Below are 15,360 nucleotides of genomic sequence, written 5' to 3' on the forward strand. Positions count from 1 at the left end.
TGCCAGAGGTGTTTTTTAACATCTGAATTTGATGCCACTGCAGATGCTAGAAGTTGCCAGAAGGCTGTCCTCCAGATAACTCTTGCTCTAGCTTGTATCAATGTCTTGTTGCAATTAGCATTCAGAATATGCACTGTCACCTTATTAAAATTTATATTTTTTAATGGAGAAAGCACATGCAGAGTTGACTGTGGAGCTGTGGTTTATCTTTGTTCTTCTTAGTTACCTGTGTCTAAATTAAGCTGAACCTGTGGGCCACTGCTATTTCTAAACAGGCATAACGATTTACTAAGGTTAATGCCTGGGGAACATTAACCTTGCAGACACTAATCTAATTCAGTGCCTTCACAAGTGCATAATGCAGGAGTTTGGAGTTTCGCCAAAAAGCCCTCTATTCAAATGAAGATTCAGTTGGCAAGGGGTGGGAAGGTGGGTGTGGACAAGGGAAGGAGAACACCAGAATCGGCTTTATAGATATTTTAATGCTTTTCCTTTCTCTCTCCCTTTAGAGGTTATGTCTAGGTATTGCAGAGAGCCGCTAAATAAATCTTCAGACTATTATGAAGAAATCTTAATGAAGGTGTTTCATTCTAAGGTAAGTTCCTATGCTCATAATCACTCAACTTTCATCAAGTATCTTTTTATGTTACATGGCTGACCTTGTGCTAGGGTGCGGACACAAAGATGAGTAATTGTAAACCATTGCACAAGCACCTCAGGGCTCCCAACAAATGTTAGTCGAATGAAGGCACCGTTAAGGAGGTCACATTTTGGATAAGGTCACTTAAAGGGCCTCCAAAGATTGAGACATAACCGTGCAATCCCAGCTCTACACAGACCATTACAAAGTCTTTGCCATATAGACCGAGAAGGTTTGGGTCCCAGGTGAGGCGGGTGTTCAAACCATGTAAGACTGCACAACAGGGTCCAGGGCCGGATGTCTGGATCTCTCTCTATGCTCACACCCTGCATATGTTTGCAGTCACTAACAGGGCTTGCTAGTTTCAAGGGTGCAGGGCTGCCGCTCCTGGAAAAGGTGGCATTTGGGGTGGTAGAGGCCAACGACTGGAAGTTGCGGGGGGAGAAGGCTATAGAAGAAAGGAGAATCGGAAAGGCAAAAAAATTCTCGCAGATAACCTTTCACCTAGGTCCCCGCTCCTTCCCTTGCCCACGGCCTGAAATGCACCCGACCCCCGAGTCCTCCACTTCTCAGGGCACAGATTAAGGCTGAAGGCGGACCCCATCTCAAAGACATTATTTCCTCAGTTCTGATCTTTTTCGAACTGCTCTTCACCCAAGCCAAGCCCGGGGGAACCCGCGGCTCAGGGCCAGCTTCCCGGACCACGCCGGGCTGGTGACACGCAGGCGCCAGAATTGAAGCCACGCTGGGTCTCTCCAGCTTGGTCCTGGTCCCACGAAGGGCGGGCGCCCCAGCGCGCTTCCCGTGTGCGGGGTTTCCCACAATGCACCGCGCCGGCAGTGGCGGCGACCGCGGCGGCGCTCTAGGCCGGGCATGTCTGCGTCTCTACTGCTCTGGGAGGAGGAAGAGAAGGAGGAAGAGGAGGAGGAGGAGGGGGAGGAAGAGGAGAAAGGCGCAGGGGTGGGAGCTGTTGCCGAAGCTGCCACAGCAAAAGTTCACCCCCCTCCCCCCTTCCCCTCCTCTCAAGGCCCCTAGAGAGGTTGAAGCTGCCGCCGCCTGCAGTCGGTGACCGCGCGACTCGGCGCCTGCCCGCGGTAAAGCGCTCGGCCTGGCAGGCCTGGGCCCGGGGAGGGCGGGGGAGGGGGAGGGGGCGGCGCGCGGGGGGAGCGCGCGGCGGTAACGGCCTGACCCCGGGGGGAGCGAGCCGTGGCGAGGCTGGGGGTGGCCGGGGGACCGGCCGAGGCGGAGGGAAACGCAGGCGCTGGCCGGGGGACGGGAGGAGGCAGGGCGCGGATGGTGGGTTGGGGGGTTGAGAAAGGATAATGACGGGGGTGGCTGAAGCGAGAAGGCGGCCTCCGGGGCCGGAGGGGGGTGTCAGAGGTAGGGAAGGAGGTGGGATGATTGCACTGGGTGGCCGGAGGGTGCTGGGTGTGGGTGTGAAAAGCCTAGGGAGACACCAGGTCTCTTGTCCACCGAGCCTGGTGCAGTGCTTTATGCACCGCAGGCCTCAGTCACTGTTGCTGCCTGAATGTGTTCTTTGGGAGAAGGGAAGGGCAGGGGTTGGAGAAGAGGGACTCCTTGCAGGAAACGTAGTGGAAGCGTGCACTGAGAGAGAGGCCGGAGGGAAAGATGCCGGGTAGGTGGAGGAATGCAGGGGGTGGCTGTGGAGGAGTCTTGAGGATTTGGGGGGTGTTCATTGTGCAGATACATTAGGTATTTCGTTATGGAAAGAACTGAAGCGTTTCCAAGGAAAGGAAAGAAGGGGTTTAACGAGTTTCCCTGAATAGAAAGGGTCGGTTTGAAGCAAGAGGGAGTGCTAAATACTAGAGAATATGAAGAGAATGCCTGATAGAAGAGACAGATGTAGCAGAATTAATAAATGTTGGCCCAAGGACTAAAGAGTTATTCCAGATGGGCCAGAATGGCCTAGTTCCGAACCTGTTTGGGCTCTTCTGTAGATGACATCTGGTAAGTGTGGGTACCCGGCAAGTGGTTGGGGTCACTGAGAATTAGACTTTAGTCTGTGGTTTGGTTTGAGACCTCCACCAGTGAATGTAACAATCTCTAATGCAGACCTAAAGAACATGCCCACCCTGCAGGGATTCTCTAGGCCATGAAGTTGAGATTTTAGCAAATTTGAAATATCACTTACCAGAAGCTGGGTGAACACTGTACTGGCAGATGCTGGAATGGAAATTACTTGACTTGGCGGTTTTCTTCTTCACTGCCCAGCTTATCTGGTCCAAGAGAACTGTTGCCATATTATTCAGCTTGGGTTGCAGTACACAGGGTTATAATTAATGGTGGGCAGAGTCCATGCATGGTGGCCCTTCTTTGGAGACTCCATTTGTAGCTCAAATTAGTCTAATTGACTGGATTGGTTCCATAACTCGGCTGGTGAGAGATTTTTGCCATTCACAGCTCCTGAATGTATACTCTCATTGAGGCATGGTGGTATTGAAGAAAAATGCAGCAGCCTACAAAGTGTGGGCCTGCAGAATGGAGGATTAGGATATCTGTTTGGGTCATAAGTTGCAAGGTCAGGACTGGTTGTCTTGAGATCTAGGGGAACCTGAAGAGACTGGATGATTCTAGAGCCACGTTAGAGGGAGTACTCGCATTTATTTCCATATCAGGACATGTACCCAGGCAATTGGATTTGCTGAGCTCACATCAGACCAGATTTCCAAGAGGGAACTTTGGGCTAGAACCATACCCTTAAAATTTACCTGAAGATTATTTGCCTTTTGTTATTAAGAAAGACTGTATACACATTGCATTGTAATGTTAATTCAGCTGAGGAGTTGGTAGTATGAAGAGACTTGTGATGGAAATGAAGGGGAGGGATTAAAGGGGTAGATTGGAAAGAAATTTGGGAGAGGTGTGGGAAAATTTAGTCTTCCATTCATTTTGCAAATAACTCTGAAGGAGGATGATAATTTAGCATTTGACTGGAAGAGGGGCTTTTATTAAAATTTTGACTTCTAGAAATAATTCAGAATTATTTTTATTTTATTTGCTTATTTAGCTATTTAGGTCTGCACCCGAGACATATGGAGGTTCCCAGGCTAGGGGTCGAATTGGAACTACAGCTGCCAACCTACACCACAGCTGCAGCAACGAAGGATCCGAGCCATGTTTGTGACCTACACCAAAACTCAGGGCAGCGCTGGATCCTTAACCCACTGAGCGAGGCCAGGGATCGAACCCGCAACCGCATGGTTTCTAGTCTAGTTTGTTTCTGCCGCGCCATGATAGGAACCCAAGAATTATTTTTAAAAGATTCGGAAAACTTTCTGTCAATACCTTCAGAGATCTTGTTCTTTTTAAGGGCTTCAATATATTACATAGTAGGATGTGCCAATTTTTATTGTCATTTTAGTATGAGAAAGTTTGTTTTCCTTACCCTCACTGGTACTGGGTATTATCAGTTCTTTAATTTTTGTAAGTTTAATGGATGTGAAGTATGTCATTAATGTTTTTCTCTCCTTAAGTTATATGAAATCATGTGTACATTATTTAAAAAAATTGTCCTGAGGGAGCTTATAGTGAAAAGCAATAACCCCTGTCTCACCTGTCTATTGCAGTCCTACTGTCCAGAGATCTAAGCATTAATTTGTGTACTTCTTATCATGCTTTTCTCTAGATCTCCAAGTAATATGCATGCAATATTTTTTCTTGATAGATCAAAATGACATTGAAAAGGACTTCTAACTATGAGTGGAAAGGATTGATGTCGCTAACATTATCCACTTTCTCCTCCTTTGTGTACTTTGGTAGTAATTATTTTAGCTTTTTAAATTAGATGTTTTTATATCTTTGATATTCTTTTTTTTTTTTGTCTTTTTTTGTCTTTTTTTGTTGTTGTTGTTGTTGTTGTTGTTGCTATTTCTTGGGCCGCTCCCGCGGCATATGGAGGTTCCCAGGCTAGGGGTCGAATCAGAGCTGTAGCCACCGGCCCACGCCAGAGCCACAGCAACGCGGGATCCGAGCCGCGTCTGCAACCTACACCACAGCTCACGGCAACGCCAGATCTCTAACCCACTGAGCAAGGGCAGGGACCGAACCCGCAACGTCATGGTTCCTAGTCAGATTCGTTAACCACTGCGCCACAACGGGAACTCCTGATATTCTTAAATAAAAAACATTTTAAATTAGACTGGAAAAAGTGGGTGAGATGATTAAGGGAAATTTGATGGATGGACCTATAGGAAAGACTAGATTGTAGGAAACTGCATCTTTGCAGCCTAAGGGCTGCTGGTTAGATAGAAGGAGTTGCTTGGCAGTGTTCATCTTGGAGTTAATTACCAGGTCAACTGCAGAATTCCTTGACAGTCTTCTGGAGAGTTTCAGTGTAGAGAATCTGAGAAATGGATTAAAATGATCCTTAATTGTTCTTTCAGGCTTCTGTGGCAATTTTTGTTTTTTAAGGAAAGAATAGATTTGGTGTATTATGTGTTTCTACTTTGTGAGGGAGGGAAGGAGGGATGGGAAATGTGATAAGAGGGAGAGAATGAGGGACAGGGTATGGTGGAGATGATAACTTTGTCAGAGGCTAAAGAAAAGGTAAAGAATTCTGAGGACATTTGGATATAGTGATTGTGAAGAAGATTTAAATTACAGTGGCGAGACAGATTTGTGGTAGTTTTAAATTATCATTTTTAAATCACTAATATATTGGGAATATAGTGGGGAAAGGTACACTGCTCATATATTATGATAGATTCATCAAATAATGGTCTTTGAAATTTGGTATGAGGCACAACATCCCTGAGTCAGTGTGACAGATATTGGGAGTACAGAACGGAAGATCTTGTTTCCCTTTTCCAAAGTCTTGTTTAAATAACCCCAGCTTTTAAGAATCTTTCTTACTTTGAATGAGAACAGCATTCATGTCTTGATTATATACTACTAAGTCTTGTATTTGTTTTATGGGAATTATTTTCTCTTTGTTTTACAAGTAATAGCTAGATTGTAACCTGCTCTAGAGCTGAGACTTTCTTTAATCTCTAGGAAAACTCATAACAGCTTGATTCCTAAGTACTTAAAAAATACTTGTTGAATGACTGATAGAAAGTAATGTTCACTGATAGTACTGATGGTAGTGGGACTCTGAGAAATTGCTGAGCACTATGGGGATATTGTAGACAGAATTGTATATGTGAGTGTATATTTGAGATAGTCAAGGACAAAGGGATATCTGACTGGCGAAGGCCTCTAGATTTAAGGGAAGTTGACAGAGTGGATTAGAATGGAACCATAACAATCCTGCAAAAACATCTAATCTGAGGCTGGTTTATTCTGAGTAAATCTGGTCTGGAGCTGAAGGCTGGTTTAATTTGGATTTTCTTACCTCAGGCCTAAATGACTGCTTAGAGATCTTTAGCTGCTTTAAGAATCTGTCTGATTTAATTCATTTTTAGGATAATAAAAAATCATTAGATGAAGTTTCTTCCCTCAAGGGATGTATGGTATTACATTCTTTTTAGGGGGAGAAAAACAGTTGTGCAGCAATTCCATAACAGTGTAAAATTTCAGAAAATTGAGTTTTATCTTCTTTCCCACAATTCCCTGGCTTACCCACAGTTATCCATTCTTTCCTAAAATTCCCTGTCCCTTCCACTATTCTTTTTCCTCCCAGAATCCCCATCTCTCCTACAATTCCACATGTATCTCGAAAGTCCCTATCTCTCCAGCCACTCTTTCACAAAATGACCCACTCTTTCTCCAAATTTTCTGATACATTCCATAGTTCTCCCTCCCACAATTATTTCTCTCCCACATTCCTCCCATTTCTCCAGCAATCTTCCGTTATTTCCCATAATCCTTAGTTCTTTCAGAAGATTGATTTTTTAAAACTACTATCAAAAGTATACCTCCAAATGAGAATTTTTGTGTTTTGACAGTCGCTTTCAGTGGTAGTGTTCAGAACTTTTGGGGAGCACCTTTTCTCATTTATTGTGTGTGCACATTCTGCGCAGTATATTTATTTATTAAGTACCTATTGTGTACTTTTGGGGAAGGGATTCTATACAGGTGAGGAAAATACGGTCCTTATCCTCCAGGAGTTCACAGTCCCTCTAGGACTGTAATAATACAAGGCTTGATATTCTGAATGGTCTCATTGGTGACAAATTGTTTGAGTTTGAAAGACTTGATTTTTAGCAATGTTGAAGATCTGTCATTGTCAAGTAGAGTGAATAAAGAATAGTTTTGGTTTAAATTCAATTAGTTGCAGAAATGGGGATGATTTTCTTGGTTGACTTTTCTCATTTTTTAAAAAAAGTTATAGTTGATTTACAACGTTGTGCTAATTTCTGCTGTACAGCAAAGTGACCCAGTCATATATATATATATATATATATACATACATTCCCTTTCTTATGTTATTTTCTATCATGATCTTTCCTAAGAGGTTACATAAAATTTTCTGTCCTGTACAATAGAACCTTAATTGTTTATACAATCTAAATGTAATAGTTTGCATCTATTGTCTTGGTTGACTTACTAACTAACTTTGCAGAACACTCCCAAAGAAGGATTTGGAAATATTTTGAGCAGTGGCCATAGCTTCACATGTAGTTAGTTAGGTATTAGTTAACCTAATTTTGGTTAAGTGCATCAGATGGTTAGATGGATGGAGTGGAATAAATGAGTAAGGTAGTAGCCTCCCTAGGTAACTTTTAAAGAAGACCACTCTGATTTTAATATGTAAGTAAATTCTGGCTATGTTTGTTAACAGTTCATTACCGTTAACGAGATAGTTTAAGTTCACAAATGAGTTTTACAGACAGTAAGTGCTATGGGAGTTCAGAGAATGGAGAAACAAGTATTGGTTAAGGTTTGGGGAAAGGATTTAAGTGTACCATACTTTAGCTAGACATTTGAAAGGATTCCTTAGGGATCTCAGGAGAGGAGCTAAATTGCTCCAAATTCTCCTGCAGCCCTAGAATGAACCTAGAGTCTGGATCTATTTTTGTCTGAATGCTTTCTGCCTATTTCATTTTAGCTACTCCTACTGGTTCATTCCTTTTCAAATTCACCTTTGCTGGGTAGATTTTGAGCCCCCTGGAGCAGCTGGGGGGGCGGGGAATGTCTGTTTCCATCTATGTTTAGTGTTAACTTTTCATTTTTCCTTTTTTGAGCCTGTACCCCACAGATGACTTGGTCTCTGTTAGTGAAGAGTATGAGTCAACTTGGCTCTGTTATCCCGGCATTTTTCTGCATGCTTTTCTCAAAACTGCTTTCTGAATTACAGAATAGAACAGACAAGAGAATTGAGGGCATATCTCCATGCTTCTTGAATAAATGAATGAATGAGAAAGTATTTGAAATAATTTATCTAAACAGTCTGTGTGTTTTATTTCAATTTATCCATAACCTGCCTTTTTGTACAAAGGATTTAATGTACACCATAAATGAATTGAGATAATTGAAATCTAGTTAAAGAGAAGATGAAAGAAATATCTATGTAAAGAATATTCTTTAAGACCTATCATGGATGTTAGAGAACTAGGAATAAAATGGAAGATAAGCAGATGGAGAAGGAAAGGTGTTATTTGATAGAAAGTATGATTCTGAAAGAAGAAAGAGGTTTTTGATGGGTTATGCTTACAGGAAAGCAAGAGAAGATTGAAGTTAAAGAGGATTGTTTGAAATGGTTAATTTCAGGAGGAAAATGGTAAGACTCCTTGAAGGATGAGCGTTTCAGAAGTTTGGAATGTAATAGAAATTATATATGGTGTTGATTTATAACTGAGGCTACAGAAAATAATGGTGAGTCAACAGATAATGCACATTTTTTTTCTTTTCCTTTTTTTTTTTTTTTTTTTTTTTTTTGCTGTTTAGGGCCACACTTGTGGCATATGGAAATTCCCAGGCTAGGGGTCAAATGGAGCTGCAGCTGGTGGCCTACGCCACAGCCACAGCAAGGCCAGATCCGAGCTGCGTCTGTGCCGGATCTTTAACCCTCTGAGTGAGGCCAGGGAGCAAACCTGCATCCTTATGGACACTAGTTGGGTTCTTAACCGCTGAAGCACAATGGGAATTCCCACGTTTTTTTTTTTTTTTATGGCTGCACCTGCGGCAAATGGAATTGCGAAGGCTAGGGGTTGAATGGGCGCTGGAGCTGCCTTCCCACACCACAGCCACAGTGCAGGATCTGAGCCACATCTGTGACCTGTGCCATAGCTCTTGGCAGTGCCCGATCCTTAACCCACTGAGCGAGGCCAGGTGTCAAATCCCCATCTTCATGGATACTAGTTGGGTTCTTAACCTGCTGATCCACAATGGGAACACCAGATAATGCACATTTGTTGTATGCAAAAACATTATTAGATGTAATCAGGAATAAATTCTTTAGGATTTATATTCTAATGGGGGGCTGGACTTGAACACAAATAATTACACTATGATTACAAATGTATGAAAAGAAAAATACTGATTGTTACTGAAGGAAAAAAACATTTGACTAGGGCAAAACCTAGGACTTCATTTAGTGGCATGGAATTGGCATTTTAGCTAGGGATGGATAGGATTCTCACTGACAGAAATGACTAAAAAGAACATTTCAACCTGAGGGATTAGCAAAAGCAAAGGCCTGGAGGTGAGAAGCAAAGGAGATGTGAGGAATAATGAGTTGATTTTAATTTTTTTTTTTTTTAACTCTGATCTACAGTAAGGAATACATGTTTCATCTTCACCTAATACATGCATGTATGAGTATTTGCATGTATGTATAAAACAAAAAGTTTCAATGACAATAATTGTCCTTATGTTGGGTGCACTCGATGTTTTACGCTGGCTGAAAAGAAAAAAAAAGATGGCTGTCATTCATTTAACTGATTTCATGACAAACTAAATAACTGATCACAAACTGTAGTTTGAAATACAGAGGGAGTTCATGAATAAGGCATAGTATGATATAAGGTAGGAAGAATCTCACTTGGGGCTGGGTTGATAAAGAATGGCCTTGAAAGCTAAGCGAGGTAGTTTGTATTTGATATGACAGAGTGTTGTGCTTAAGTAAACACACAGAAGCTGTGTTTTAGACTTGGCCCTTCTGTTTACCCGCACTGTGTTTATGGTGAGAATCCCTTCCTTTCTGAGACTCAGTTTTCTCATCAGGAAATTGATAATCATTATACCTCTGGCAAGGGTTGCTGTGGAGGATTTGAAGATTAAAGTATGTTAATATAGGGTTAACGCATGCTGACATATATCATTAATGTAGAGCTATTGAACTTTTTTGAGTCGAGGGCTGAATCAGGGACTATATATTAGATACTTTAATCTGACAATAGCTATATCATACAGAATTGATTTAAGGCAGTGTGGTGGTAAAAAGTGGAGGTGAGAAGCCCAGTTAGGAGGCAGGGGAGAAACTAAGAAGGGCTTTGAATTAGTTTGATAGCAGGAGGATTAGAAATGAGGTGAGATGTGATTGGATGACGAGAGGGGAAGATGACTAGAAAACTAGAGTTGGGGAAAGTTTCAAAAGGCAGCAGCTGAAATTGGATTACATCTTTGGGTAGTTTGGTGAAGTATATTAGAGTAGATAGTTAAAGTTTCTTGCATGTAGTAGGTCCTCAGTTTGTTGAATGATTAAATTTGTAAGGTGGAGGAACCAGTTGTAAGTGGAGACAGTGATAGAAGGTTTTGAGAAGAAGGGGTTAGATTGGAGGGTACTTTTGATGGTCTACCAGAATTTATTCATTCAGGGAATATTTTTACATACTTACTGTGTACAGGGTTCTATGGTAGGCAGTGTGAAGGATATGTATTTATATATGACACAGTTCATATTTTTTGGGAGTTTTTTCCCAGGGACAAAATGTGTACAGATGTACTATAGTAGGTTCAACTTTGTGGAGGAATTAACATATAGCTTAGAACTTGAAGGATAAATAGGGTTATAGTAGGCATGATGGTGAGTGTTGGCATTCCAAGAAGAGGGAGTGATAGAGTGACAGTGAGAAACATTCTGGGTATGTTGAGAGGTGGTCTAGATGAGCTAGAATTTAGGGTTCCTGTTGATGAATGGAGGAAAATAAAGCTGTAAAGAGAACAAAACATGTGCAAATCCAGACCAGACTGTTTTTTGAATATTTATTTGTTGAGAAATAACTTATATAGAGGGCTTAAGTCTTAAGAATACAGATTTTTTTTAAGTTTACGTTTATGTCAATGTAAATATATAGAACATTTTCAGCATCCCAGAAGGTTCCTTCATGTGTCGCCTCCTAGTTGATGACTCCTTCAACCAAAAGTAACTACTATTCTGACCTCTATTGCACAGAGTAGTTTTGTGTGTATTTTTTTTTGGCCATACCCATGGCATGCACTCCTGGGCCAGGGATTGAACCTGTGCCACAGCAGTGATAACGCTGGATCCTTAACTGCTGGGCCACCAGGAGACTCGAGTTTTGTGTTGTTTTTTAATTTTATATTAGTAGAATCATGTTTCTGTGTTTGATTTCCTGTGCTCACCATATGTCTGTGAGATTTCATCCATGATGCATACAGCAATAGGTAATTTCTTTTTATTGCTTTGTGGGATTCAGTTTGTGAATATACCACAGTGTGTTTTTCCATTCCATGATTGTTGGAAAATTGAGAAGTATTTATTTTTTGGAAGTTAAGGAGTTTTAACGAGTCAATATGTAGTGGAGAACTGTTGAGGATTTTTGAGTGGTAATGCTAATTTGATGACCCTGTTTTGTTTGTTTCTCTGTTTTTTTGCAATGAGGAGAACCTAGTAACCAGAAGACAGAAGGCTATGACAGAGGTGTGAAGTATTTAGAATCTAAATTGGGATGGTAGTGGTAGGAATAAAAGGAAAGGAATTGGTGTAAGAAGTATTTCAAGGAAAGAATTGAAGGGTTTGATGGCAAATGGGCTTTTGGGAAACTATGAATTAAAAGAGAAAAAGAAAAGTTAAGGGAAACTCCTGGGTACTGTGAGAATGGTGGTGCTTAGAAGAAATTATTGAATCAGTTAGCAGAACCATTTTGATGGGGAAGAATGACTACTTTGGTTTTAAGCCACATAGACCAGTGTGTGAGGCACCAATGAAGTATCCAAGGGAAGTTATCTAGTTAGAGTTAAAAATACCGGGTTCATCTGAGGAAAGAGTTCCAGTAGAAATTTGGGAATACATACATAGAGTTGATAATTGAAGCTACTACTTCTGGATTTGGTAGGGTGCTGATGGCTATGAAATTATTTGGACTAATGATTGAGGTGCTAATTGAAGCAATAATTGAAGAATTTAGTTTAAAAGAAATAACTATATATTTAATTCCTCAGGAATTAAAGTAGATTGTAGCAGAAGGTTTTGCTTTAAAGATTATTTTTGGGAGTTGGGTAAAGATAACCATATGTATGAGGGTAGAAAATGTAGAGGCAGTGGTAAGGGATGAGACCTTGAGGGGGAGAGAATCAGAGATAGCTCCACGACAGAACTTGGGAAAATACCCACTATTTATAGGGCTAAGAAGAGGATTGGTCGTCACTGAACACAGAAGAAGCAACCAGAGAGACCAGAGTAGAACAATGTTACAGTGATGTAAATCAAAGGAGGTGGTCCAAGTGTCATTGCCAAACAAAGGACACGAAGTTGGGTGGTGGGTCATAGGATTTGGTACATGGGATTGTTTTTTCGTCTTCAAGAGAGCAATTCAGAGACCAGAGTGCATGGGGTTGAAGGACTGAGTGGGTTGGAAGAATATGGACACATCAACTATAGGAATTGTATTAAGAAATTCATTTTAAATTTTGAGGGAATTTTAAGGAAGAGATTGAGTATTTGATAGCATTAAGGATTTAAATATGAACATGATTTGGATTAGTCAATGAGATGGAGAGTTGTATTTAGAATAAGTCAGTTGCAGAAGATTTCATAGATTTCCTGGTGTGTGGATGTGGAAAAAATAGATGGCTAAGATTGTCTCTCCTTAGGGAGATGCATGGTGGATATAATGGGAGATCATGATATTTCAGTCAGGGTGCTATTAAAATGGCTGCTGGACATATTAAAATTGTGTAGGGAGATAAGAGAAGCCAGAAGATGAAGAGCTGGTGTAGACCTAGAAAATAAAGTAGTTGTGATTTAAAAAAAAAAAAGTCTCTGAAGTTTCAATCCTAGTGGTACAGTACTTCCAATTGATAACCTGTTTTCACTATATACGTTTGGGTGGCTCAAGTGCAGATGAAGGTTTTAGGATTTGAAGAAGGTCAGGATGGAGAAAGTTCTTAAACACCTCACACACTGAGAATAATGGCTGAATATGGGACAAAGTAGAATTGAAGTCTTTGGGGAGGGAGCATGAGAGAGATTCTGGAGCTTGGTAGATGTTGCAGATGGAATGGTTTAAATGAGAATTGTGAACTGCACAGGGATGTTTTCGTGATATGAGAACAGGGGGAGTGGCCTTGGGGAGTAGGGAGTAGTTGGTGCTTTTATCAAGCTGAAGGAATAGGAGAATGGATAGCTAAAGTCCTGAGAGAAGCAAGTTGTCCAGGAAAAAGCCAAGCTTGAGGTAAGATGAAGAGGCATCCAGACAAGAGATGATAGTGATCTGAATTGTTGTGGCATGGGGTTGGAGGTAAATGATGGGTTTGTTCTTTCACCAGTTCTTTAAATTTTTTATAAATAAATTTTACTTGCAAAATCATAACCATTTATGTAGAATATACTGAGATAAATTCAGCTGAGAGTTATTTGTGGATTAGAAATGAGACAAAAAAAAAATGGTGAGGTGGAGATGTACTAATATGAAAGGCAAAAGACGTGTTGTAGTTTGTTGACCATAGAATATGGGCAGGCTGATAGGAGCTAGTAAATGGTAAAAATGAATGAGGAGGTTGGAGTTGACCTGAATAGGAATAAGAGTAAGATGAGGAGGAGAGTGAGTAGCTTCTAGTGGAGAAAACATGGAGAAAAAATAATGCTACCTAGGAAAGTAGATGCCAGGACCCTATTTCTTTTCTGTGCTCGTAAGGACAGTCTCTGCTACCTATGAGGTTATTGTAAAGGTGAGAGTACCTCATTCATAACTTTTTACAAAAATAGCATTAATGATAGAGCCATTGAGCTCTTTGATCTCTACTTGATTTTGAGTGCCTCAAAAATCACATCAGGAGTTCCCGTCGTGGCGCAGTGGTTAACGAATCCAACTAGGAACCATGAGGTTGCAGGTTCGATCCCTGGCCTTGCTCAGTGGGTTAAGGATCTGGAGTTGCCGTGAGCTGTGGTGTAGGTTGCAGATGCGGCTTGGTTCCCGAGTTGCTGTGGCTCTGGTGTAGGCTGGTGGCTACAGCTCCGATTCGACCCCTAGCCTGGGAACCTCCATATGCTGCACGAGCGGCCCTAGAAAAGGCAAAAAGACAAACAAACAAACATCAAAAATCACATCAGACTTTGTAAAAATTTTATAGTGATAATTTGTGTATGTAAAGAGGTTCAAGTTAAAAGTGGAAAGAATGGGGCGGATAGTAGGAAGGAGGTGTCCTAAAGGATCTAAAATGGCTTCTGTAGTTTTTTCTTTCTTGCCTGCGATTTTTATTTATTTGTTCTTTGTTTTTTTAGGGCCGCACCTGGGGCATATGAAAGTTCCCAGGCTAGGGGTTGAATCAGAGCTACAGCTGGCAGCCTACACCACAGCAATGCCAGGTCCAAGCCGTGCCTGCGACCTACACCACAGCTCATGGCAACGCTGGATCCTTAACCCACTGAGCAAGGCCAGGGATCAAACCCGCACATGTGATTTTATATCATATATTTCTTAGTGTTCTTATCTCATTTATTGCCTATACATAGGTGACTTCCAGGTGGATGGTTCTAAATATGCTTTCTTTTCTTATTTCTAGCTGTTTATCATTTGTTGACTATTTCTTGCCAATTCCAAAACCAAAATATAGCTAAAACTGAACCATTGCTTTTTTTATTTTGTTTTAAATTTGAATTATAACCTCAGGGCTTGAAAGTTCATTCTCTTCCATCGATGGTATTTAAGACCTAGACTAGGCCTCTTTAGTTTGTGTCTCTACTCTCAAACTTTTGCTTGTCCAGTTATCAGTAGTATTGATTTTTGTTAGATGTTGTCTTCTGTCAGCTTTTCCCTGTACTAGCAAAGACTTGACTCTCAAGCGCTTACGTAGCTGTACAGTTTGATATTCTTTACTGTGCCTTGCTGTGGTCCCATCACCTGACATTTTAAAACCATGAAAGGAAAAGTGCTTTATGCTTCAGATTTTCATATTTGCATTATGTTCTTCTTCACAGGATTAACTCTTTCAGCCTCTGAGCAAAGAATACTTTCTGACCCTCCCGGGTTTTTGATGTTCCTTCATGTTTCAGAGAAAGCATATTTTGTGACAACGAGAAAAATATGACAAAGCACAAAATGTATAGTTTTGGTGTTCCGTTCTAGTGCAGCTTTGCTTCAGAATTAGTTCCAGAATCTAGCCCTAGATCATTCATCATTTTTTTTTCTCCTTCTATATTTAGTCAGTTATGAGATTTAATAATGAAGGACCTGTGGAGACCACTCAGAGCTTTGAAGGCCTAAGAGGGCCCATTGATGTCATTTTGCTCAACTCACAACTGCTGTAATCTGCCTGATTTGGTCTAGAGTTGTCTCCAGTATTTGCCCTAGATATAGTTGAGCCTTGGCAGTCGGGGGTATATTCTGAGTATTTGAGTGGGTTGTGTGAATTAG

The 15,360-nt window shown here is 41.1% G+C and overlaps 1 protein-coding gene across 7 annotated transcripts in view; it reads left to right on the forward strand.

The window, feature by feature from the left end:
- The window catches only part of ZNF148 (zinc finger protein 148), a 125,055-nt gene continuing 110,271 nt past the window's right edge, over positions 577-15,360 (forward strand). Inside the window, exon 1 of one of the 7 annotated variants that reach the window (XM_021070212.1) lies at positions 577-595. The gene's annotated coding sequence lies outside the window, so the exon portion shown is untranslated. Of the gene's footprint in view, positions 596-1,469; positions 1,735-2,034; positions 2,609-15,360 lie in introns of those variants that run through there. The other 6 variants (XR_002337867.1, XM_021070208.1, XM_021070213.1 and 3 more) reach the window with 6 other exon arrangements.

Source organism: Sus scrofa, chromosome 13, assembly GCF_000003025.6.
Source record: "Sus scrofa isolate TJ Tabasco breed Duroc chromosome 13, Sscrofa11.1, whole genome shotgun sequence".
In the NCBI taxonomy this organism is placed as follows: Eukaryota; Metazoa; Chordata; class Mammalia; order Artiodactyla; family Suidae; genus Sus; species Sus scrofa.